Raw genomic sequence first — 24,181 nt, forward strand, 5'->3', positions numbered from 1 at the left:
TTCTATCTATATTTAGTTATTTTTAAACACAAAAAAGCACTGCTCCTCATGGAAAATATCACAAACTAGTGAAACAGTAGGAGCATCTCAAAATCACATTTAATCCTAGTAGCCATCACCATGAGCCTCACTATGGAGCCAGAGATGCAATTGAATTTGTCACTCCTTTGAGCAGCAGAGGCTCTCACTCCTCCTTAAGTGATGTGACCCAGAACGATTTTTGGAATACAAGCATAAGATTCATTTCCAAGTTTTTATCCTACTGTTATGCCTGTAAAATTGTTTCTACTTGAACATACTTGACATTAGTTATAAATCTCTGGTCAAACAAAGGTGCAGTGTGGCAGTCTGTTAACCCACTGCTTTTGTCATGCCATCTTCCCCCTCCTGCTCTCCCCTGCCCCTAGTCCTGGCCACTCCCTCGGGTCCTCCCTATTGGTTCCTGTACCCCAACCCTGCCCAGGAACCGCCCCTGAGCCCCTGACAAAAACCCCCCACACCCAGACCATGAGGTCTCTCTGCCTCTGGGGATCGGGGGCAAGATGTGATTAAAGTCCTCTCAAGCCCTCACAGGAGACCCTTCTCACCTCCTTTGCCATCACTGGTTGTAGTGCTGCTGGCTGCCAGAGCAAGATCGTGGGGCCGTCCAAAATGGACTGCAGGAAGGCGACCAGGATCACACTGCCCTAAGCATCCCCACTGAGCTCTCAGGGAGCTACAGCCTGCTAAGCAAAATCTAGCAATTACAACAGTGAAGAAGGATGAAAATGTCATATACAGCACTCATTCTTACCTTCAGCTGCCAAGAACCTTCTTTCAGGAGAGTTGACCTGATCATCACTTGAAACATTCACGTTATGCTTTAATTATCTGTATAATCACCCAACAAATCTGACACCAGGTTTCTCAGCAGGAGTTTGCAGATTCCTTCTCAGCTAGTTAATGAGTCTTAAGGCTTAAGGTTTGGTCTGGACACAGAATACATACCTGGTATGACTCTTTCAAATTAGGCCTAATTTCTTTTTCATGTTATTTTTCCTTTGAATCTAAATAGTAGCTCTTCTGTGGCCACACATCCTTTTATATCTCTACACAAGTTTGCATACTAATGGAGATAATTTTTCTTTCCATGTGGGAATCCCCTCAAACAGACAAGATCAACATGAAAGAAGCAATTCAGCAGGTGGCATATGCTCACATCCCACCTCTTTCCTACTGCCCAGCCACCACAGCCATTCCTTCACCCTGGGCATGTCCGGCCAGCAGTGCCTGGCACACCCTTTGCATCTCTTCTCCTGCCTATTTAAACTCAGTAGGTATGTGCATACTGGGCAGTACTTCCACAAGATGTTAAATAAAAGCATATGTGGAAAGCAGATTTACAGGTTGAATTTTACGACAAGGATTTTTGAAATTGTAACCAAAAAAATCATATAAAACTTGAACGCTTTTATACTTCAGTGAATTACTTACACTTTGATATTAAAGCCTCCTTCCAATCATGGAAAAAATATTTCCAAAACAGAAAAATACTTCAGTCAAAGTGCCAAATAATCTATCTAGCCTTATCTACACACATATGCATGCAAGAAATATCTACCACCCAGGCAACAGTCTACACATCCCCATTCCCTTTCACAGCTATCAGACAAGTGTGACCTTTGGTTCAGACCAAAAATCTCCCAACCCATTCATTCTATCTTAGGAAGAGCAGTTTCTTCAGGGAAGGAGATGATAATGTATCTGCAAAGGCTGACTCTTTGTGCAGTTGGAGGGGGGAAGTGCCAGCATAACAAACTGCTCCTGTTCAAATCTATCAATTCAAAACAAGCATCTGGAAAACTTGACAAGAATACTCAAATGACCCTTGTGTTCTGACAGCTGGAAAAGAGAAAGCGCTCTCCACAAGGGGAAGATGTGTGTTCAAACTTTTTGCCTGGATAGAGAAACACATAAAACTGAAATATTTTTCCTCAAAGCTCATTAAATAAAACTTTCAGTGCAAAGTATGACTCATGTAGGCAACTATGTCAGCACTCACAAATCTGTGTTCAACACCACCAGCAGCTGGTCATGGCGATGGGCATGTTACAAATTCCCTTCTCTCATGAACTTCTATTGCTGTAACAGATCATTTCCTCCCTGTGACAGGAACCTCAATCTCCCTCGAACCCTGGCACATCAGGGCTGTCGCCTTGATGGGGAGAGCTTCTGCCTACTCCCCTTGGAGAGACCACTAAGAATGGTTCCACGAGGAACAGACTGCAATTCTGTTCTCTCCAGTCCTGCCAAGAAAAACACCTTGAGTAGGGTGTGGTATTGTACACATAATTTCAATTTGATTGTATCAGGATTTCTGATTTGGTCAAAATATGCACTGAGGGGAAAAAAAACCAAAAAACCAAACCACTTCTGGAACTTTACAGTCCCAAATTCCTCTGTTTCTTTACTGCTGCCCCACAGACTTCCTTTTACTGCTGTGGATGTAGTCTGGTCCACAAGCCTGGTTATATTCTGTATATCTAGGATATGTGAAATATTCCAGTTTACCTACACCCTGAACTGCTCTGCAGGAGGAAAAAAAAAGAAAATTGAACAGCCAGACCCATGCTCCCACTGTGCTCAGGGATGTTATTCTTCAGACCTCTTCCAGGGAAGAGCACTCTGAAAGTGGTCTTCTTACTATAAGATACTTAAATAACACTTAAATCTACATTTATTCTTTTAGATTCAACATAACAATTGCCCCAAGTTTCCTGATTGAAACAGAAAATGGCAAAAAGAAAAAAAGACCCTCCGGAAGGCACAGGTCTATATGGATGTTTAAGCTCCCCAAGAGGTAGCAGCCCAAATTATGCCCAAAACGGATGTGGATGAAAATTCTGTATTTACCTAAAAATGTCTTGGGAAATGTTTACTAATGTATAGCCTTGTATGTTGGAAAAACAAAGTCATAATCCTCAATATTTTGCTGTTGCTGGTACAGGAGAAATGGCAGAAATTCTTTAAATTACTTGAGTTTTATTAAGCAAAAAACCCCTGGTCCTGGATTTAAGTTTGTTTTGATTAAAAGTGGCTCTGTTTGGAGGGAATCAGTAACATATTCAGTGTTCAAACCAATAGAGAACTGATACTTTATATATAGCAGCAAACACTGGACCTTATTTTTTTGTGTCACAAGAAAAATTAAACAAGTTACATTAGAAAATGGGTCACAACAGGATTTGCAATAAACACTATACACAATATCAGCCATTTGTACAGAACACAGCTGACACACACACACAGAGTTTTCTGGTTTATGCCTTACTTCTACGATTCTAAATTGATTTACAGCCCCATGTGAGACTCATAAAAGAGCCCTAGGCAACTCTACCCTGCTCACAGACTATTTGCAACACTGTGAATTTCTCAATTTGCCCATTTAAAAACATTTTCCCTTTTCCTTCCTTTCAATAACAGATTTCTGGAGGGAGTAGGGTGAGAGAGATGAGAAAAGAGATGGTTAATGTTTAGATAACTTGAGATACAAATAAGTACATCGCCTTCTCCTACTCCTGATCCTAGAGAAGCTCTGCTCTTTGGCTGGGGGAGTCACTGTTCCCCACTCACGTGCCCCATTAAATACAATGAGACATCTCTAAGCAGCATCAGCATCCTGACCACATGAGTGTGACAATGCAAACACTGCTGTGAAATGAATCACTGAGTCTAATGTGACTTCAGTTAGAAGAAAGACCTACTTTTGTTAAGGCAGATTTATAAAAACAGGGATTTTGTATATATGCACATAGGAAAGGCCTTAAAAATGAGGTATAGTTGCTCCATAAAGGAGTTTGCTTATTAATCCCCCCGCCAGCATTACACCCTGACATTGGTGGATAACTATCCATCTTCCAGTTCAGAAATTAGGTATGGAGAAATGGAACAGGGAATGCCAAGGTGGTTCAGGAAAATAGACACAGAACAAGAACCAGAATTTGCTATTCTGATGGTTAGTGCAATTGTCTTTCTAATAAGCCACATTGCTCCCCTTCATTACTGTTTTTATTTTACTTCTCGAATGGGAAAATGGCTATGGAGAACATTTTCTGTCAGGCAGTAGACATCTAGTGAGCAAATACCAAAGTTAACAACCATCTGTTCTGCTCGAGTGCAGCGCACTTCACTGGGGTTACACAGCAAAAGCTCAGTGCTGACTTAGGCCCTGTATGGACCTTTTTCTGCTGTCATTCACTAATTTAAGACTTCATGATGAAATGGATGTAAATCTCTGCTCCTCCCCAGCACTTTGGCTGAACTGATAAGCCTAGCTAAGGTGCACCAGTGAAACCTGCCCTGGACACCCTGAATCTCAGCAGCTTAGAGTGGCCAGCAGAGCCCAGCTGCTGAGAAAGGCATCATTTAGGAACTGGGGGTTGCAGCACCCTGTGTGGGGCACACCCCATCTGTATCACCCCAGACAATCCCTGCATCCCCCAGCAGCAGCTGTTACCCTTCTCCCCCCACGTGGCCACTTGAATTCTCTCTCAGATTACATTCATAGTCTGTACACCTCTCTGCTGCTCTTTCACTAAAACCTTTCTGGTTTTCTACAAAACAACCCTTCAGTATGGTATGAAGAAGTAACAAATCACATGCAACTGACAATTTTTCTTTTACAGTCAGTCATGTGAGAAACGTGTTGATGGTTAAGATGAAGAGCCTTTTTTTCCATGAGTCATAAATTTTGAATTAAAAACTGCAATATTTCAGGACTGTGGGTTTTGGGAACAAAATTGCAGTTAATCATAGAATCACAGAATAATTTATGTTGAAGGAAAAACCTGTGGAGGTTGTCTCATGTAACCCTGGTCTCTAAGCAAGCCGACTTTTACCTGGACCTTGTCAAACCTTACTCAGAGCCTTGTCACACAGCTTTGCCAAGCAGCTGGTCTGTTTTGTATATTTTTTCCTTTCAAATGACTTTTTCTATAGAACATGTACAATAACAAATTGAAAAGATGATGTATAAATATTACAGCTGGTGAAGGGGTCAGTAGCTCTGACCGAGGAAGGGGTGACTGGTCCGGAGAGATGGTCCCGAAAGGAATCGCCTTCCTGAAGCCCGGTGTCTTCCCTCAGCTGCTGGCAGGAGGGCCCTTGCAGAGACTGTCAGCTCTTTAGTGATTGTCAGCTCATGATTTCAGCTCAGCTCGGCAGGGCAGCCTCCAGGCCAAGCCAGACCAGAGAGAGAGAGACGAGAGGCTCGTGTGGCTGGTTCCGCACAAAGGTAGCTTTATTGTCGGTCCATACTCCGGCGAAGGGGAAAGCCAGGGACGAGCTCTCTGTGTCCCACAGGGGCAGAGGGCTTAGCTTTTATAGGGATACAGGGGATGGGTAAAGGCCAATGGGTTACAAAGGATCTGCATAGGGTCTCCTAAAGGATTGTGGGTCTGTCTTTTTTCGCAGTGACCAAACAAGTGGTTGTCTTTCCAGGGAGTCCTGCTGAACGATTGTGCAATCTCTTATCTCAGCAGACATCCTTCCAGGGCAGGGGCTAGGCATACCTCACATATAAAGGCTACTTAGAAGGCTCAAGACTAAAACAATGTCTAATTTAAGAACATTGTCAACATTACAAGTTTGAGCGTTTTCTTTTTTTTTAATAAAACCCAACAAAACAGGCAAATCTTCCACAAGCTTCAGTATTCAATATACCAGAAAAGATTCTGAGTTAAAGAGAAAATAAGCAGCATGAGAACAAAATCTCATCCTTTTTGACTTGAAGCTGAAGCTATGTTGGGAATCATTTGTAATAGTGCACTCAAGATATAATTTTTTCTTACTAAAGAAAACAGATCTATGTTAGCATTGACTTACCAACACACATCAGACTAGACACTGTTGTCCTTCAGTGCATCACAAGGGTCTTCCTTGATAAAACAAATCTTTTTCTCTCTCATATAAAAACAGTTTATTCTTGTGACCACTCTGAGGAGGAAACAAACCACCCCTCTGCGTGACAGCAATTGCAAAGCTCTACCAGCACGTTCACATGTGCAGACTGGCCCATCATGGGAAGGGAAGCTCCAGTGGGAGCTGTGCTGGGCCCTGGAATCCAGCTGCCAGACTCACACTGGCCACTGGGCTGGGGGCTGTTGACGCGATGCGCGAGTGGGGAGGTGGAAAGAGCGTCGCGTCCGTCCCGATCGCGTCCCCTGGAGCCGCTCGGGGGGTGCCGCGCTCGGACACACTGGGACACACTGGGACACACTGGGACACTCCGGAGCTGGGGGGTTCTCACAGCCACCCGCACACACAGAGCCCGACAGCTCCTGCAACGTCGCCGGGGACAGAGAGGTGGGAGGCATCCTTTGTACGGAGTTCCGAGGGGTTTGTTGCGGTCCCTACTCGAAGGGACCCAGGGACAAAGAACACAGAACACTGAGGGGTCCAGGGTTTTATCCGGATCGGCACCGGGAGAGGGCAGAACATCAGAACCTATCCTTTGGGGGCAGGGTGGAGAGGGCGTGGGGTGACAGGACAGTGACCACTGGGCAAGGTGAGGGGTGGAACAAGGAAACCGGGAGCCAGTGGGATATCAAGGAAAGGAGAACTATCTAGAATATGGACTTTAAAAGGGTAAAAGGGGGTGGTCTTAGATCTCTGAGCCTGCCCATCAGCAGACCTCCACTGTTTTGGGGCTCTGTGACTCCGTGGTCATTCCTGCAGTGGACTTAACCACTGCAAAATGCTGTGGCTCAGGTTCTCAGCATGGACATCGTCCACAGCTGCCAGGTGCCTTCCCCAGGCGCAGCCCTTCCCTGCCACTCCCTGGCAGCCACCACTGGGGAGACAGCCCAAACCTAAAACTGCTCCCAGGGCTCTCAGTAATGGTTGTTACATGCATAAAAGTGGTTTCTTTTTAACACATTTGTATTATATAACAATCTCCATTCTCCAATTATTTTTGTTGCAGTCACCACAAAAATTGTTCTTGCTTTTGCCTGTCAATTAGACCAAGATGGAGCTGTGTGCATCACAGGCCTGTCCATACATTTAAAAGAGAACGACTGAAGGGTAATTATAAAATATCACATCATGACAGCAGACATGCTGCCCTGATCCAGTGTTGCACATGTGCACAGAGCAGCTCCTTGGCAGCACCACTGGTTTACATGGAGTGAGACAAGGACTGCCAGGGGTAAGGGTAAAGCGCAGGAGGCAGCAACAGCACCTCGTGTCTCTGCACTTCCCTCCTTCCTCCAAATGACACTAGATTGGATACTAGGAAAAATTTATTCACCCAAAGAGTTATCAAACACTGGAATAGGCTGCCCAGGGAAGTGGGGGAGTCATCATCCCTGGAAGTATTTAAAAATATGTGTAGAGGTGACCCCTGGGGACATGGTTTAGTTTCCTTGGCAGTGCTGGGTTAGTGGTTGGACTTGATCTGAAAAGTCTTTCCAACCTAAACAATTCTATGCCTTTATCACTTTAGAGGTGTCAGGATTTGTGGAAAAACCCAATTTTCATAGGAGTCCAAGTGAAAATTGAAGATCTCTGAAACCAGCCCTTCACCTCTCTGTGCCTCAGCTTCTCATTTGCAAACCTGTGATACTATTACCCTTCTCTGCCTGGTAAATGTAGATTTAAAGTTCTTCAGGCAAGAATTATCTCTAATGATGTACATGTACAATGCCTAAAGCTGGGTGTCCCAGTATAGACTGTGACCTCCAAGAATTCACACTTTACAAGAAAATATGGAGGGAAGAGGAGAGAGGAAAGTATTTTTGAATATAAGAAAGAAGTCAAATACAGCTAATTACCCAGAGCTTCCCATCAGGCTCACAGACTCCCACCGTGGACATGCTCAGTGGTTGTTCTTTATTTCTGAGCTTTACTTTAATCCCTCCTCATTTCTCTTCTTTCATTTTCAGTCAGTTCAGGTTCCTAATGTTTTTGCCAACTTATTTTTAATGGGATTGTTAGCATCCAGGAAGCCTTGTCAAATAATCATTATACAACTACTTTCAGGGACCCCTGTGGTTGCTTCCACTTGCCATGCATTCCCCCCCCCACCCCTTCTCTCCTTACATTAGCAGGGGAGATATTTTTCTTACTGGGAAGGCATCGTATTAAAAATCTGGCTGTTTGACCCTATCCTGCGTGTTCATCCAAAATCTTAGCTGCTCTGACTGCCTGATGGTCCTTTCACATTATTACATTGTCTTCGGCAATTCACATTTACACATTAGCCAACAAAAAGGCATTTGTAAAATTTTTTCTTGAGTAACAAATCGAAGTCTGTCAGCTACAGGAAAACCATAAACCCGCTGCTCTTCCTCACCCAAATGGAAGAAAGGTTGCTTTTAAATGAGACTTTTAGCCATTTCTATCTGAGAACATCTCACTGATTGCTCACCACCCACAGATCAGCCCTTTCAATGACTACTGCTTTTCAGAAATGCTGAACAATGTGTGTTGCTGAAGCTTAGTGCTTTGCCCATCTCTGCTACAGATGCTGCATTATCTCCCTATTTTGATATTTTCTGCTGTAAAGCTTACATTGTGGCAGATTTACTTTTCACCTAGTTTCCTAGTATTTCTTTCTAGTTTCATATAAAGGAAAATCATCATTACCACCTACAAAGTCTTCATGGCCAGAAATTTTAAGGTCCCAAAACTTTTAAAATTGAGGTGCAATAGTAGAGAGTTGGACCAAGGTTTCAGAAGAGCTTATCTCCCACAACTGCCACAGGAAGCTGTAGATTCTGTTACACTGTGGCCATTGAGACATTCAGAAAGCTTGTGGGATGTTTTCCTCTCAGTGGCCAGACCCACAGCTACAGTCAGCAGTAGCTCTGCAGGAGAGAGAGATTATGGCAAATCAGTCACACGCAGTGCCCTTTGTCAGCAGCCCTTCCTGGCATGGGGCAATTTCTCTTTCCTCTCTGGTGCACCAGAAACAAGAGCTCTGTGGTGCTGTGGGCTCTGGCTCACCAGGCAGTGCTGCTCCCTGGAGCACAGATCACTCATCAAGGTGCTTTACCCTTTTGAGACTGTGTGAGGTTTGTTGCCCTGGTTTTGAAAGGATTTTGAGGAGATTCACTTGATTCATGTCAAAACCATGATATCTCAAAAAGTTTCAAGAGGAAACTCAGGAACTTTAGAGTGCAGAGCCTAAATCTATCCTTCCAGGACCTGCCCTTCCTGCTAGCCTATTCCCATGTGTGCAGTCAGAGTTTCCAAAGCCGTGATTTTGAACACAGTTTACCTTTTCCAAGTTTATTCTTGGTATAGGACAGGCTTGCTAGACTCCTGACATTTCATTAATCGACTGAAAAAGACGCTGGTGTAGAACTGCTTTTTATCATTTTAAGCCTACATTTTCTGGGGGGAGAGAATCCAGAATAAGTGTGTTACTTCATATATCTGGTCTGATGCTTTTACAGGGACTCAGGGAGAATCTGCTTGAGACAATAAATCAGTTGGCAGACATTCATTTTTGGCACTGTAGTACTTGTATTTTTCTGACAGAGACAAATATTGATGAGATCAACAAAACTAGCCAGCTGAAGACAGTTGTCATTCTCAAAGAGGATAAATCCAGCATGGAAAGGGTCGACAGACATGCCTGAGGAAGGTGTTTTGTTGCTGTTCTCCTAATGGCCCCACCCAGGCAGAATTAAAACCAGTCTGAAACTGCTCTGCCTTTAAAGGAGCAGAACCATCTTGGGAGGAGCTCAAGCTGGCGTTGCAGCAAAGTCACAAAAACGCCTTTTAGAGCCTGTTTCTCCCTAGCAGGTCACATTGCTGCATGGGTGAATGGAATAATTTATATTCAGTCCAGGTCCCACTTAATTAGAGATTGACCTTGATTCTATTTATTAGCATTCAAAACCCTGAAAAATCCTGATCCATCCTAGCTTGTTACATTAAGGAGAGTCAGGTTCCAATCTCTAGCCCTGGACAGTGCACTCTGCATTACACCTGCCCTGAATTACGTGCCTTAGCAGAGGTACAAACAATTGTGCTCAAAGTAGAGATGCAAATAATTGTGCTCAAAGTAGAACGTATACAGACTGCTCCAGTGTTACCTTGCAAGGTATATCTGCAAGTAATGATAGCATAGCAGATTGCACAGAAACATGTTCTTGACAAAATTCACCCCTTTTTGGCTTGGCAAGTCGTTCATGAACCAACCTTGACTACTATGTATTTATTTATTGTCCATAAATATTTCCCAATTAGCTTCCATGAACTATTGTCAACATATTAGTTGCAACCAATTGATAGTCATGAATATTTGCTATTCATTATGAATGCAGTAAGGCAGGTCACCAGGGGTCTCTGTTATTGTTTCTGCATTTGCTTTGGACAACTGTTTTTAAGAGGAGATTAATGAATCCTGATACGAATGATGTAAAGAATAAATAATCCATGCGACAATTATCAAGTGAAAAAAACCACTTCTGTCAAAATTCTTAGCTCAGGGATGGTAGGATTCCAAGAATTAACAACTCATAATTAGTATAGCCTCACAAATCACAACAAAATAAACCTTTTCTGTCCATACAAGTATTATCAAGCCAGTGCCTTTAACGATTGTTTAAAAATCTACAGTGCCAGACATCATCAGCATTCCTTTAAATGTAGCAGCTACTGTTTCAAATGCTAAAGATATTTATGTAGAAAGCAGAATTTGGTAATAGTTCTGAGCACTTGGAAATACACTAACGAGCATTTGCAGAAATAGCTCTTCTTGACTGGTTATTGCAACAGCTTCACAAGAGGATTGCCATCCTGCATAATTTAACAACAATGCTCTTAAACCTTGTGAAGTAAGCAATGAAAATGTTTAAAGTTTTTTATACCTATTCTCTGTCTTAACACGGTTAGGAATTAAACCATTACAAGGAAGCTATCTGCTAGGAGTACCTGGGTTTGCAATTTCACTTGCACAGGCTGTGGTACAGATCTCAAAACTATGATGAGTTGTTTTTTGAACTGAACCCTCTTAATGTATCCACTCCACCCTGTCAATCCCTTGAAAATGAACTATGCGAAAGCACGAGTTTCATGAGGAACTCCATATTAAATATCAAGCCTGCAAATCAAACACTCAAAAGCTGAAAATGCCACTGATCTCCCTATTGATTTCTCGCTAAAGCCCTCCTGTCCAATCTGTCTGCAATAGTCACTCAGTCTTGCCAAACAAAACCTGAAACTTGGAATACGACGCATCTGGTAACATCCCAGTGGCAATTCTGATCCCATTTATTATTACCTGGCACCGTCAGCTATTTTGTATCAAAAAACCAAATGCTAGCAGTATGTGCAACAATGGGAAATCTGCATTGTAAAGGGAGTGTCAGCGTTGGCGTTCCCTTGGCCAGGACACATGGAATTTTTCCTCTGAGCGTTTCAACCAAAACACAACCATGAAATTCAATGCTCCAGCAAAACCCAGTTTCTTTCAATGGCTGAATGAATGTGAAAACAGCATGTTAAGAACATCTACAGTGGATAACAACAACCATTTAAGTTCAGTTACATCATCTTTGTTACCCAAATTATGGCCTAAAGGAAAGATTTAACCCCAGACAACTCTGCAGTAGATGGGCTGTTCTGTTAAATGGGAACTTGAGAAAATGCTATTATATGGTTTATCATAGCATGAATATCAGCTCATCATAGCACATAGAAATCTAAGAATTCAATGCAATTTATGAAAAAAGCTTTTGAGGGAACAGTTGATAAATAAAGAGCAACATTAGGAATTAGGTGCAATTCCAAGTATTTCCAAATTAAATGCACTACAGTCCAACAAACCAAACAAGGACCACAGGAGTTCACTTGCTGACATGCAATGGGATTTGCCCTAATGCTATGACAAGTGCCACATAACTCGAGAAAATTAGAAATTCTGAGCAGTCATCAGAGTGGGAAACCTGACAAATAGGGCCCAATGCCACACACTGAGGAAAACCAAAACTGAACATCTGTTCATTAAGTGATCTCTGTCCATATTGTGCACTGAATGGAGCTGGGGCTCAATGTCAAAATAGAATATGCTTATTTAATTAAAATCTCATCATCAGAGACACAACATTGCACAAGCACCACTGATTCTCTTTGTTTAAAAATTCATGGCCTTGTCTTTGGAAACTAGTAAAATTCTTTTATTACAGTTCTGTGTGTAACAATTATACACAAAGCCTTGTGCTGTGGTAGGAGGCCTGAGCTGGAAAAGTAGCAAAAAGTGAATCTTCACAAAGCTTGAATGTCACAGACTTCACTAAAGGAAAGCTTAACTTTACATCTTTCTGTAAAACCATTCCCATGTCACTGGTTTAATCTAAAAGGTAAGATTAGGTAGTGAAAGGGTAAAGTAGAGCTTTAATGTCTAGATTTTAGGTCTGGTTGCTACAAGCACTGTAAATTGGCTCTTCAATAGACAAAGGTGAAGACAGACAATGGATGAATCCCTGAACAAGATGGTTAAACTCAAAGAAGCCCACATAAGTGTACTTTGGCCTGTCAAAGTGAGCCATGTGAGGTAAATGGGCTACAGAAATGTGGGACTCGCCATACATTAGCAATCACAGAGGCACTCTAATCAGGACAGCACTTTAAACTTGGACCTCAAAGGCAACAAAAACTGTTGGCTGTGTTTGATTGGAGTGAATGTTCCTTGATTTCATAGTAACCTAAACTTCATTCAAGGTTCTTCTGGAAAGGATAAAATAAAGTGGCATGTGGTAATTGCCTTGACGTCTTTCAGGAAAAATCAATAATGAATGAGTGAAGGGTCAGTGAAAGGAACAGACCCACTACTGGGCTAACCTAGAGCGTTTAAATCAAACTAACTAGTTTTGATAAACAGTGAAGTCTCTCTCATCCATGTGTTGTAGGTGAACTTAGTTATATTGCTCCTGAGAGCAAAGTGCTAATTACATCCTGGCAGCATCCCCAGGCAGGACACAGCTGACACTGCGTGGTTCCTCTGGGCACTCAGCTTTGCAGGGTCCTGGGATCCAGACCCATGCTACTCCTGCCCTCCCAAGCCCTGTGTCTCTTCCTCTGCAGTGATGGGCAGTCACGATCAATTATGTGCTGAACAGACACCCCAACCAAACTCTACTGCCTGTGAGAGCAAAGAAATGGTGAGCCAGGAGGGCTGAAGGTTGCAGGGAGGGGGGAAAGAATGAAAGGATAATTCGGCTGCCAAATGTATGGGCAGGCTGAGATGCCTCTGGTGAACTGCCACTTGTCTTGCAGATGCAGCTGATCCTGGTCTTCAGGTCATGGATGCACTTCCAAAAGCATTTACCTCTACACTGGGCATGCAAAACAGTGAGATGTGTGGCTTGTATTTTAAATTCCCCTGAGAAAGGGTAAAATCCTCAGGTGGCAAAATTTCATTCCAAGGCTTCACCCTACCCTATACTGAAATTTCATAAAACAACTGCTCTTCTACTGCTTGATACTCAGGATTACAGTGAGGGGAAAAAATATAAATATGGTTACTCAAGATGGTCCACATATCCTTGACACATGCACCGAGAGGAAAAATTGCTAGAGATTCTCTGCTCCCTCATTTTCTACTGAGAAATTTCTTCTATGCTTTTGTGCGCAGGAATAACTGTTATACACTAAAGTTTTTTGTGGGGGCCTCTAATTAATGGTGAATAACACTGGCTAGCAATAAAACAAGTCCATTTTCCCAGAGTCCAGATACTGGCAGGAAGCTTTCCTGGGAGAGTACAAAGCTAATGAAAAGTCTGTTCATTTTGCAGCTCAAATACAGACAACATTTGTTCCTCTAGCTTTCCAAAATGAACATATAGTCATCAGATGTAATTGTTTACCAAATTTGATACTTTTATATAGTGTCATTCTGGAGCTTGAATAAGTACAAATAAGGCAGAAATGTAGCACAGAGAGGAGGAAAGAAATTGCTCCAAATCCAAACAAGCCCTCATTGTACTTCATGGTCTTTCTAAAACACTGCAGAGTCTGGCTCTGCTTTTTGTACCTTATTAGCACCATCTAAGGGAAGAAAATGGAAATCACCTAAGGCTGGATAGAATTTGTAAACAATAGTGAAATCTTCTCACTGTGGTGAAAATTTATGTCAGAATGTTTCAACTCAAGAAGACAAAAATCTGATTTTAGTTCTCAAATGACTCACACAAAAGGACTGATTAAAGTTATCAGTGAAAAAAAATCAGAACTTTAGAATGTAACTCATGGTTTTCAAATTGAGGTTAATATTCATATGCAGAAACAAGAAACAGTGAAGATTTTTTCCCTCTACTAATAGTTCCACATTAATGGAAGAGGAGTAGGATGTGATGGCCCACAGAAGAATGAAATAATTCATTTTGTCAGAAAAGATTGCAATTTATTCTCAAAAATAAACTAATATGCGCTTTGTGGAGAGGCAGGAAGTGGGAGTTGTTAACGCCTATCCAAAATAAAAACTAAAGACTTGGATTCACAGTAATGACAATTTGGTGTGACAAAGAGTCACCTAACAAATCAACTTGGAAAGTCAATACAGCTCAGCAGTTGGCTATAGGTGTAGAAATTACCATCTGCCACTCAGTGGGGTATTCACTGTCAATCTTAGGTCTTACTCAGTACCTGAGTTAGGGCTTTTGTACTTAACTACCTGAGAGTCCTCCAGCTTCTGACTGGGACAGGCTGGACAGCTGCTGGGAGGTGCCAAGTCATTAAGGAGCCCTGCCTGGGCCAGTGCCCCAGGGGAAACCTTCCTTCTCCTTGGCTGGCCCTGCTGAGACCACTGCATTCATGAAGAAGAGCTGAGAGAGAAAACATACTGGGAAAGACTTTTTGGCGTTGGGAAATAAAGCAAAGACTGACTTGTGAAAGCTGGTGTCTTATTCCAGCTTTATGTTTGCTACAGCAAGCACCTTGTGCTGCCTTCTCTCTTCAGTTCAATGCTGTTCAGCTGATTACCTTTGTGTTTTCATCATAAATATCTACTGTACATTCGACTCAATTTGTGCCTTTATGCTGCCTTTTCCTCGTCATTGGACTTCTGTTTGTGAGTTCTAAAATCTTTATTTCTTCGGTTTTAAATTAAAAAACTATTTTATGTTAAGCAATTAGAAATTATTATAAAGATTCTTCCCTCATAAAATAGCTTTCCCAGTGAATATAGAAACAATTTATCAGCATGTGAGTCATGCTGGCATCTGCCCCATTTGCAAAATAAAGGGACAGCCAAACACAGAGTGAAATAACCAGAACATAAAGAAAAAAAACTATAAATAATAGGTTCTTCAATGTAACAAATAATTACATATGGCACCAAAGAGAGAGAAATTCAGGTTAGAGAAAAAAGAAACAAATCTTACAAAGAGGACAGACAACTACTGGAGTCCTTTGCCACATTTTATGCTGGCACCTCCACTATGTTCATTTTTAAAGCAGGATATGACATCTTTCCAGAAGCTCTACTCTGCTTCAATTAAGAAATAATTAATCCAAGTCTCCTCTACCATGCTATAAAGGAGGTCAGACTAAAAGATCACAATGATTAAAAAAAGTCAAATCACTCTTACCTGGACTGTGAATAATTTGTCAGATATCTTTCTTCTTGTTCAATCATTGGCATTTACACATGTAAACTACTTGTTCTGTATAGCGTAGTAAATAGTGCTTATGGAGCAAAAACCTTACAATAGGATGATCTATTACTTACACAGCAATTTCCTGTTTTCTCAAAGAAAACTTCCAGAAATTAATCTCCATTTCTAGTACTTCACAATTTTAAATGCAAAATTTGCTTCATGTACTCACTGTAAAATATAATTTTTAACTTAGATATTGTAACAAGCATTCCTTCCCTAAGGATTGTGCACAGAACACATAGGAAAAACACAGATGTGAATGTAATCTGAGTTTGTTCAGGAGTCTAAACTTTTGTCACAGATTTTATAGAAATAGGCTCAGTTCAATTTATTGGCTAATTCAGTATCCCTATAATGTAAAGGAAAAGGATGCAAGAGCTTTCACAGCTAGTCAGAGAAGAAAGACCTGAGAAGATGTCTATCTAAGCAACTTATTCAATCTTGTGCTGCAAGCCAACCCATTAATTTACTTGCTTTCATTTTAGCTGTCCCTATAAACAGATGCAGATTGCAGACAGTCAGTAAGCAGAACAAAATGAAACAAAACCTAAATGGAATAGAAAAAGGCAAAAGAAAACCAATGCAAGAGAAAAAGCAGCTGGTTCAACATGACAATTCAAGTCACCCTCAGAAACAATTTTCATCTGCCAAAGGAACAACAGGGCCTGCCTTTCCTCTTGCAGGAACACACGCACAGGGTTTATAGGAGTTGATAAGGAGAAGGAGCATGATGACGAAGAAAACCAGTTTGGTGGTATAAAGGTTTAGTAATTGTTTATTGGCCTTTGAATTTTCTGTGGCTTTAGCTCATACCAGCCTACACAGAGTGGAAAACACAGTGACAATGCTGGGGCTGCATGGCGAGCACATGAGAAGAACACACGCATTGAGCCAGATGTGTAGGAGATGCCATTATCAGGATCAGAACTTGCTTTGGTTTCCCAGCAGAGTGGGAATATGTGACTTTCTCTTTCTATGCATTAAACCTGTTTGATGTCCATCTCAAACAGCCTGCCTGCTTCTATTCCCTTTCCCTGCAGTGCCACTGGAAAGAGCCCATTACTTGGGTTGAATGTTTTCTGAAGGCAAGACAAGCCTTTTTGTCACAACATTTGTTGGCTGAATAACTTTTACTGAATTCTGTTTACAATAGCAAGATTTCAGCCAAATTTCCAGAGTTTGAGTTGCAAAGCCACTATTTTTCCTCCTTTCCCCAAACAAAGGAGGGGACAGAAGTCTTCCTGTTGTCCCAGAGCCGAGGACAGCCTGTGGGCTATACCTTCGCAGCACATACCACAGCGCAGTAATAGAAAGCTAAACATGTCAAAAATGCCTGTGTCTGCCACCCTTTCTGGACTCTCAGCTCCAACCTGTGCCAGCACTCAGAGCCAGCACAGGGCTGAGGCTCAGGGCCCCCAGTGGCCTGTTTGCCGTTGCAGAAAAGACAATGTCTCTCCCAGAAAAATACTGCTGGTTCAGTTTCCTCTGCTCAAGGAAATGGAAGGTGCTGTGGGATATATAGGAGCCAATACAGTGAAACAGGAAAACACACACTAGAAAGTCTAAGCCATACACCAGTAGTAGAAACAATAAAGATCTTCTCCCTTTTGTATCCATGCAGGATCTAAGTTCATCACTAGAGCATGTCCCTGCTCAGTCTGCTGTGTGCTACACAACATACATGATATTCTTTTATCTACAAAAGGTGTATATTTTACTTCCTTTGGGGAACAGCTTTTGTTTTAACACCTACCTGGAAATTACTAAGAACATTGCTAGTGCTATAAAAACAACGAATTGTTGTAATAACAGTAAACTGTATTTGTGACTACATTGAAGATTGATCAACCCAAAGTTCATGCCACAGCAAAGATTTCATTTCCACTGAAAAAAGTAGTAAGATGCTCCTCTACAATGGACTGCAATGTGCTTTTATAAACTATTTTCTCTCTTTCAAAATTATGTTCGTCATTCAAGAATTGCATTGACTTCAAATCCTCAGGATGCTCCAAGAGCACATTAGCTTTATTACTTTAGATTAGCTTTTCAGATAGTACTCACAGTGCATTTGAGTTAACAACTTAGCAACCCACATAGTGAAACACATCATTTCACGAATCCCCAGACTTACAGAACCGTGTTCTCCTGCACACTGACAGGGCTCCAGTGAAGTTAATGCATTGTTAATAATTTGTGCCAAAATATAAGGTTTATTGTGAATTTATGACCCCATCAAAGTCAATGAAAATTTCCACTGGTTTCAACAGAGGTAAGCTTTTTCCTCTAATTTTTAGAACTCCTCCCTTTTTCTCTGCAGCATCTTCTTTCTGCATAACCAGAGGATCAGCTTCATCCAGCTAATTTCACACATCCAACTGATGGTCAGTAAGATCTATATATGCATTTAAGGGAATGAAAGGGGTTGCCTTAGGACAATTCAGGAACTGTGGCATCCCAGCCATACTTAGGAAATCTTTTTCTCTCTCTCTGTAAATAAAGTCTGCTGCTGACTGAACTGAGGAGACTTGAGAGAGTGGAGGAAGGTGAACACTAGAAAGAGTGTATAAAGGTAAGAATTCTGACAGGAGGATGACTCAGAATAAGTGGTCCAGCCTCTGCAAGCAAAACTGAAAACAGAAATGCACAAAAATTCAAAGTTTGGAGATGAAGATTAGGTGTGAAGGACTTCCTTTAACCATCCTGCCAGTCCCTTGCAAAGCAGTGCTGGTACAGGGGAGGGACATCCTTGCCTTTCCCAGGAGAAAGAGCCCCATTCAACAACATTTATTTACCCAAGAGCACAATATGACCTAATTCCATTACTTAACTGCACTTACTACTAGAAAAGGTTTCTGAAGTGTAATCTAAGTATCTCTGGCTGTAGGCATACATATAAACTCAGCCTATTATATCTTTTCGCTGTCCATTGAGCATAAAGGAGTACTTTTCTCTTTGTAGAAGCTTTCTGTATATTCAAAGATGTTGAAAACCCTCAATTTCCTTTCCTCTAAAGTAGACTACACTAGTTCTTCCATTGTTTAACATCTTGTAAGCAAGAAAACAACCTCAGCAAAGAAAACCCCTTGTCATTCTCCCTGGTTGAGATCTATTACTTGTCTTAGAAAAATGTGATAACAGTACCATAGAAGATGGAATGAACAAATTCTGTGTCTTAAACACAGTTCTCGGATTGTCCCAGAGCTACCTTTGGCATCGTAAGGTAATGTTAACTCATGTTTAGTTTATGATGGAAATACTCAACTAATAATGAGTAGCTAATTATTCCCTATTTAAACACTGCACTTTGGGATTTTATTCATCCAAAGTGTACATTTATATGAATATTTGCATAAGTGTAAGACCTGACCTCATTGATTGCCAGAGTTCCCAAAATGATCAAGAATTCTGATCATTTTCTGCAAAGCCACTGCAATCCCTTCTGGATCTCACAACCTACACAACCTATAAAATAAACTCAATTCCAGCAGCCAATGATGAAAATATAGAAGTGAACAAGACCAACAACCAGAGTTGACTTATATGTCTCCGACACGACTTGGTTATTGACATCCATGACTTATTTCAGTGCAGCTTTCAACCAGCTGTGGACTCACACTACAACGATTTTGTCTGGAAAACACTCCCTTTCTGTTTCAGGGATGGCATGCTGAGGTGTGCTGCTTACCTCCCATATCCATCTGACAACTGAGGGCATTCATTTATCATGACAAGCAACCTTGTGCTAATCTAAGTTTGCCTCTCTCTTCCTGCAGTCTCCTTATGCAAATTCAGCTTAGCTGAGTATCAGATCTCCTGTCCTGAGGTCATCTTTAGATTTTTTCCTTTCAAAAAGCTCTCACATTTAGAGTACAAAACACAGTGATTCTGACTCTCTACCAGGTAACAGCATTTTCACATGATCCTTTAATAGGACTTGCAAAAGCAGCCCAGCCTGACTGGTTTCAGGGGATCTATTACCTCTTGGATTAAGATACAAGTAGTTGCTTGTCCACTTCTATCAAAACCACAGCCAGTTGTAATCTCCATCACAGAAATCCCAAGACATTTGGCAGGAACAACCAGGTTTTGCCTGGATGTAGAAAGCAAAGCCACATGCAAAGCACGGCCTCCAGGGTTTTCCCACTGAGCCAAGCTGACACACTGCAGATCACAAAGGAAAGTGCCCAGGAGAAAGAGGGGGGACTTAAAACTTCTGCAGATTTTTGGAGAATTTCCTGCGAACATCCACTGGTGCTCTTCAGAATTATTGCACAAACTTGGAGGAAAAATCACCTCTGTGTCAGGAGGTTATATAGCAATATCTACGGAAAGAGAAGGAGAAATCACTCACCTCACCCCATTTAGTGAAAAAAAAAAAAAGGTATCACTAGAAAAAGTACATTAAACCCATTAAAGGTAGCCTGACACATTGTTTCTCCATCTGTTTACTTCACACAAATACTCAGTTAACTCCATTTCTCCCTCCACATGACAAGAACTTAGATGAGGAAGGAGCCTAAAGACAGCAGCACAGAGCAGAGGGTGGGTTTTTTCACTCTGTAAAGAAGTCCTTTTCTCTCTGTACTGTCAGCTCCAGCAGCAGAACCATTGTGCACCATCGCAGCTTTTCCTGATTCATTAATTAAGGCTGCAGTCATTGTCTCAGGCATTCTCCCTCTTTTCCTATACTTATTGACAGAGAAGGACAAGGAGCTTCCAAACAGCACATCTTGCCCTATTCTCCAGCACACTTCAGTGTCATAGTTGCCCTTTGAGGCCACTCCTTTTGAATTTTCCTGTGGTGGTCTGTAACCTCAAAATGCTCTGAACAGACTTCAATGAAGAAGAAAACTGCAATCTCAAACGAAATTATTTCCTTTACAAATATTATTTCTTTAATATTCAGTCTCTCCTGATGAGCCTTTGCCCCTGAGGAATCTTTGTGCTTAGCAGTAATACCCCTGCCACAGTGTTGGCAGCCTTGGTGGTAGCAGTAGTTTACGTCTAAATATTTTTCTTTGCATATTCTGGAATGATGTACTTCTGTTTCATAACTCTTCTTTCCTGTTTGTGGGTCACATCCTGATTGTCCAGAGCCTTTAAAGCACATTCTTGCCTTGTATCTAGTCACTCTAAATCTCAGTAGATAGAAGTCATTGTTGCTGCATGGATTTTAGTAGTTTTATTTCCTACAGTTTCCTTCATCTAAGACAAGAATAGACATAGTGTTTTACTGGTCCAGAATGGACTCCTAGGTTCCTAAAATTTGTAGTCAAAACCCAGACAAAAGTAGATCTTAAAATGTGCTGAAAAAACTTCATTAAACTATCAAGGCAGGTTCTTCCAAAGCACTTTTCCCTCAAAGCACACATTTTACCCAGGGCAGTGTGTCCTCTCACTGAACTCTCACTGTGCATTACACCCACCCCTCGAGAGCAGCTTCCCTCTCTCCCACTCGTGGCTTTCTGATCTGGCTGGTGAGGAAGGAGGCAGCCCCTACTCAGTCCAGCCTGTTTCAGCAGGTGGCTTCTTTACTACAGCCATCTGTGTTCTGTGCTCCAGCCAGCCAGCCTTTTTCTTCACTGATGTATTTATATGGCTCTTGTTTTGAACCCACATCCTCAGAAATCAGCTGTAACTGGGCATTAGTGGACATGGAGCACGGGAACAGTCTCCAGGGTCCTGCTTGGCTCAGTCCAGGTGCTCCTGGTGGACACTCGTGCACCAGCCTGGCAAGAGACTGCTCCACAACCTACACACAAGATCCCTGCATCCTCCTCACCTGCTGAATGGGAGTTTATTTCACTTAAGTATGCAGAGAGCCTGAGGCCACCCTTATATTCAGCAGAGGGAAAACAGGAGCTGGAAGCTGCACACATAAAATAGTGGGACCTTTACAACAGCATTGGATCACATACTGTAACAAGTAGGGGAGAAAAACATACTGAGACAGAAGAGGACACTAGCAGAGCACATTAAAGGAAGAGAAAATACACTCTTCATATGCAGCTTGCCTGAACTAATCAGCATTTTCCTCTTAATTTGTATGAATTTTGCAAAAATCCATTTTTTTCCTCATCTGATACAAACTGGGTTCTACTTCATGGACTGACAAATAGTTGCTTTGCTCTTTAGTAGTCTGCACTTTGCAAATGATTGAAGTCTCCCAGCCTTGAAAGGTGTGTCTTCATTTCTAAGACTGCCACACTGATTCATGACTCATCTTCAGAGGTGTTACAAGGCTGGTCAGAGCAGGATGGCAAGTGGCTCTGCACCAGGCTCCTGTCTGCACCTGAGCTCGTGCCTTGCTGTATTGAGATACTCATGAGAGCTGATATAGCATTTCCCAAACTAGAAGGGACTCAAGAGGCTCCTAAGGAGAACTAGAGAAAGGTTCAAGGAAGTTTTCCCTTCAGAAACCTATGTGAGGTCCAGCAGAGAGGGAAGCAGCTGCTGAGTTCACTTGCAACATGAACACTGATCAAATTTTGCCAAAATCTCTGTGTTATGTGAAGCTTTCCTTTTCTGCAAGGAAGAAAAGTTCACGCTCTACAGACAGATACTCCTGAAGCACTCTTCTAGGAGTAACTTTAGTCTTGCTGAAGTCTGGCTGGTCTGATTCATTTTCTCACAAATGTATTGATGTGCTGCTCTTCCAGTCAGGTTGAGCCAAAATAAGTCAGTTTGTGCATTTGGTCCAAGTTTGCAATGAGGTGTGAGGTAAGATTTGCCCAGCTGGCTCAGTGCTGGCAAACCTCAGTGTGAAACACACTCCTGCCCCTTCCCCAGAGGGCCTCTTTCTTCATAGTTCCAGGCCCTGGGAATGTAAAACAGTATCAGCCATGCTGCACGGCAGGATCTCCAGTGGCTGAGCATGAGCAGGTCATGATCTCTCTGATTTTCGTGAGCTGTCAGATGAAAATGGGTGAAGTCTCGAGGAATTTCAGATTTCTCTCCTGTATCTCCTCATTCGTTTTCTCAGGGTCTTTGTGGTTCCGAGAATATCTAATTGAAAGGCAAATGCTCAACAGCAAAAGCTTTCTATAAAGTGTATAGCTTTTCTACCTAATTCTTCCATAACCTTACAGTAAAGACAAATAAAATAAACTTCTTTTTCTCTCTCCCACTGAGTTGCTATGTTTCTTTCCTCATTAACACCGTGTACTATACCCTTGATTTGCAGACTCACTAAACTTGGAGAATTTTTTTCTGCAATAAAATTACAAAATTTGTTTTAAAGATGAAACACAGGCATTTAACCTGTCAAATACAAAGTTCAAGTCTGCAGATTTCTGTATTTCTGCCATTAAAGATAACAGACCTGGCCCTGCAGGTTTTTTCACTCAAGGAAATCTCTCAAGTTTGAATGGGAATTTTGAGTAAGCAAAGATTCATGGTGAAATATGCCTTCAAAGCCCTGCTATCCTGTCCAAGGGCACAATAAATTGCTCTCACATTGGGAGTCTAACGAAGATAAAGGGAAAGGAATCCTCCCCTCAGTCTGGCATCCCAGTGCTGCTAATGAGTTGTAAGGATTACAGAAGCAGCCAAAGCACCTATATACCCTCTAAAGGAGGCTGTTTCAGTGGGAGCAAAGCTGAAACAGAATTAAACACTGTCAAAACCCCCATTTTTTATGTACATAACTGAATATTAACTTAGTGTCAGGTCAACTAGTTACAACCTATTGTAGCTCTCTCCCTCCAGAGAGGAGATCTCAATGACAATACTCTGCCAATGACCATGAACGCTTAGAGGGCATATCCAGCATAGCATAGTCGATTACAGTCAGTTCTTGCAAAACTCCTCAGTTTTAGACTTTTTCACTTCTGAATATACTTTGGTGTCACCAAACCATTCAGAACTTCTAATGCAGATATCATTTTTCAGGGTGCAAGCCATGCCAGCTAGGCTGTTATTTATCTTCATTCTAAAAGTGAACACAACCCATGTTTATCTAGCTAGGGGAGTCCTATTTCCATTCCAGAACATCTCTCCCACTCCCTTACACACTGCAGGCATGCTCTTTAGTTGGTGTGCTCCAAGGTAAACCACCATTCATTTAAAAGTAGTGAATTTGTAACAATCTAAAACTGGTGAACTTAAAACTGGACCTTAAATGTCTAGTGCTGATAATCTCAGTTGTGAACTGATTCAGCACTGAAATTATGCTGCCCACTTTCAGTTCTCCAAGTGACTTTTTGTCATCAGATGACAAAGTCAACAAAAATCCTGTTTATTATGGAGTCAACTACTGCAATCACCATGTATCCCCCATCTCTTGTGTCTCTAGATGTTATCTTACTGTTTGACATTTTATTATTAACAACAGACCATGGATTGAAAAAGAAACTAAGTGAAGAAGGCATCACTATAAATAATCTGTAGAGCAAATGGAGACAGAGAAAGAAAGCAGTTTTAAGAATGTCCTAAAAGCCTGTTTTATAAAGACAGCATACAAGTATTATACTATCATACTCCTGAAGATAACCAAATTTAAATTTCCCCCCCCCCATTGGGTTGCTGAGGAGACA

At 41.7% G+C, this 24,181-nt stretch overlaps 1 long non-coding RNA gene across 1 annotated transcript in view; it reads right to left on the reverse strand.

Annotated features, from left to right (window-relative positions):
- The window catches only part of LOC116451075, a 73,365-nt gene that overhangs the window by 19,726 nt on the left and 29,458 nt on the right, over positions 1 to 24,181 (reverse strand). The window lies entirely within an intron of this gene.

This window comes from Corvus moneduloides, chromosome 14 (genome assembly GCF_009650955.1).
Source record: "Corvus moneduloides isolate bCorMon1 chromosome 14, bCorMon1.pri, whole genome shotgun sequence".
NCBI lineage: Eukaryota > Metazoa > Chordata > Aves > Passeriformes > Corvidae > Corvus > Corvus moneduloides.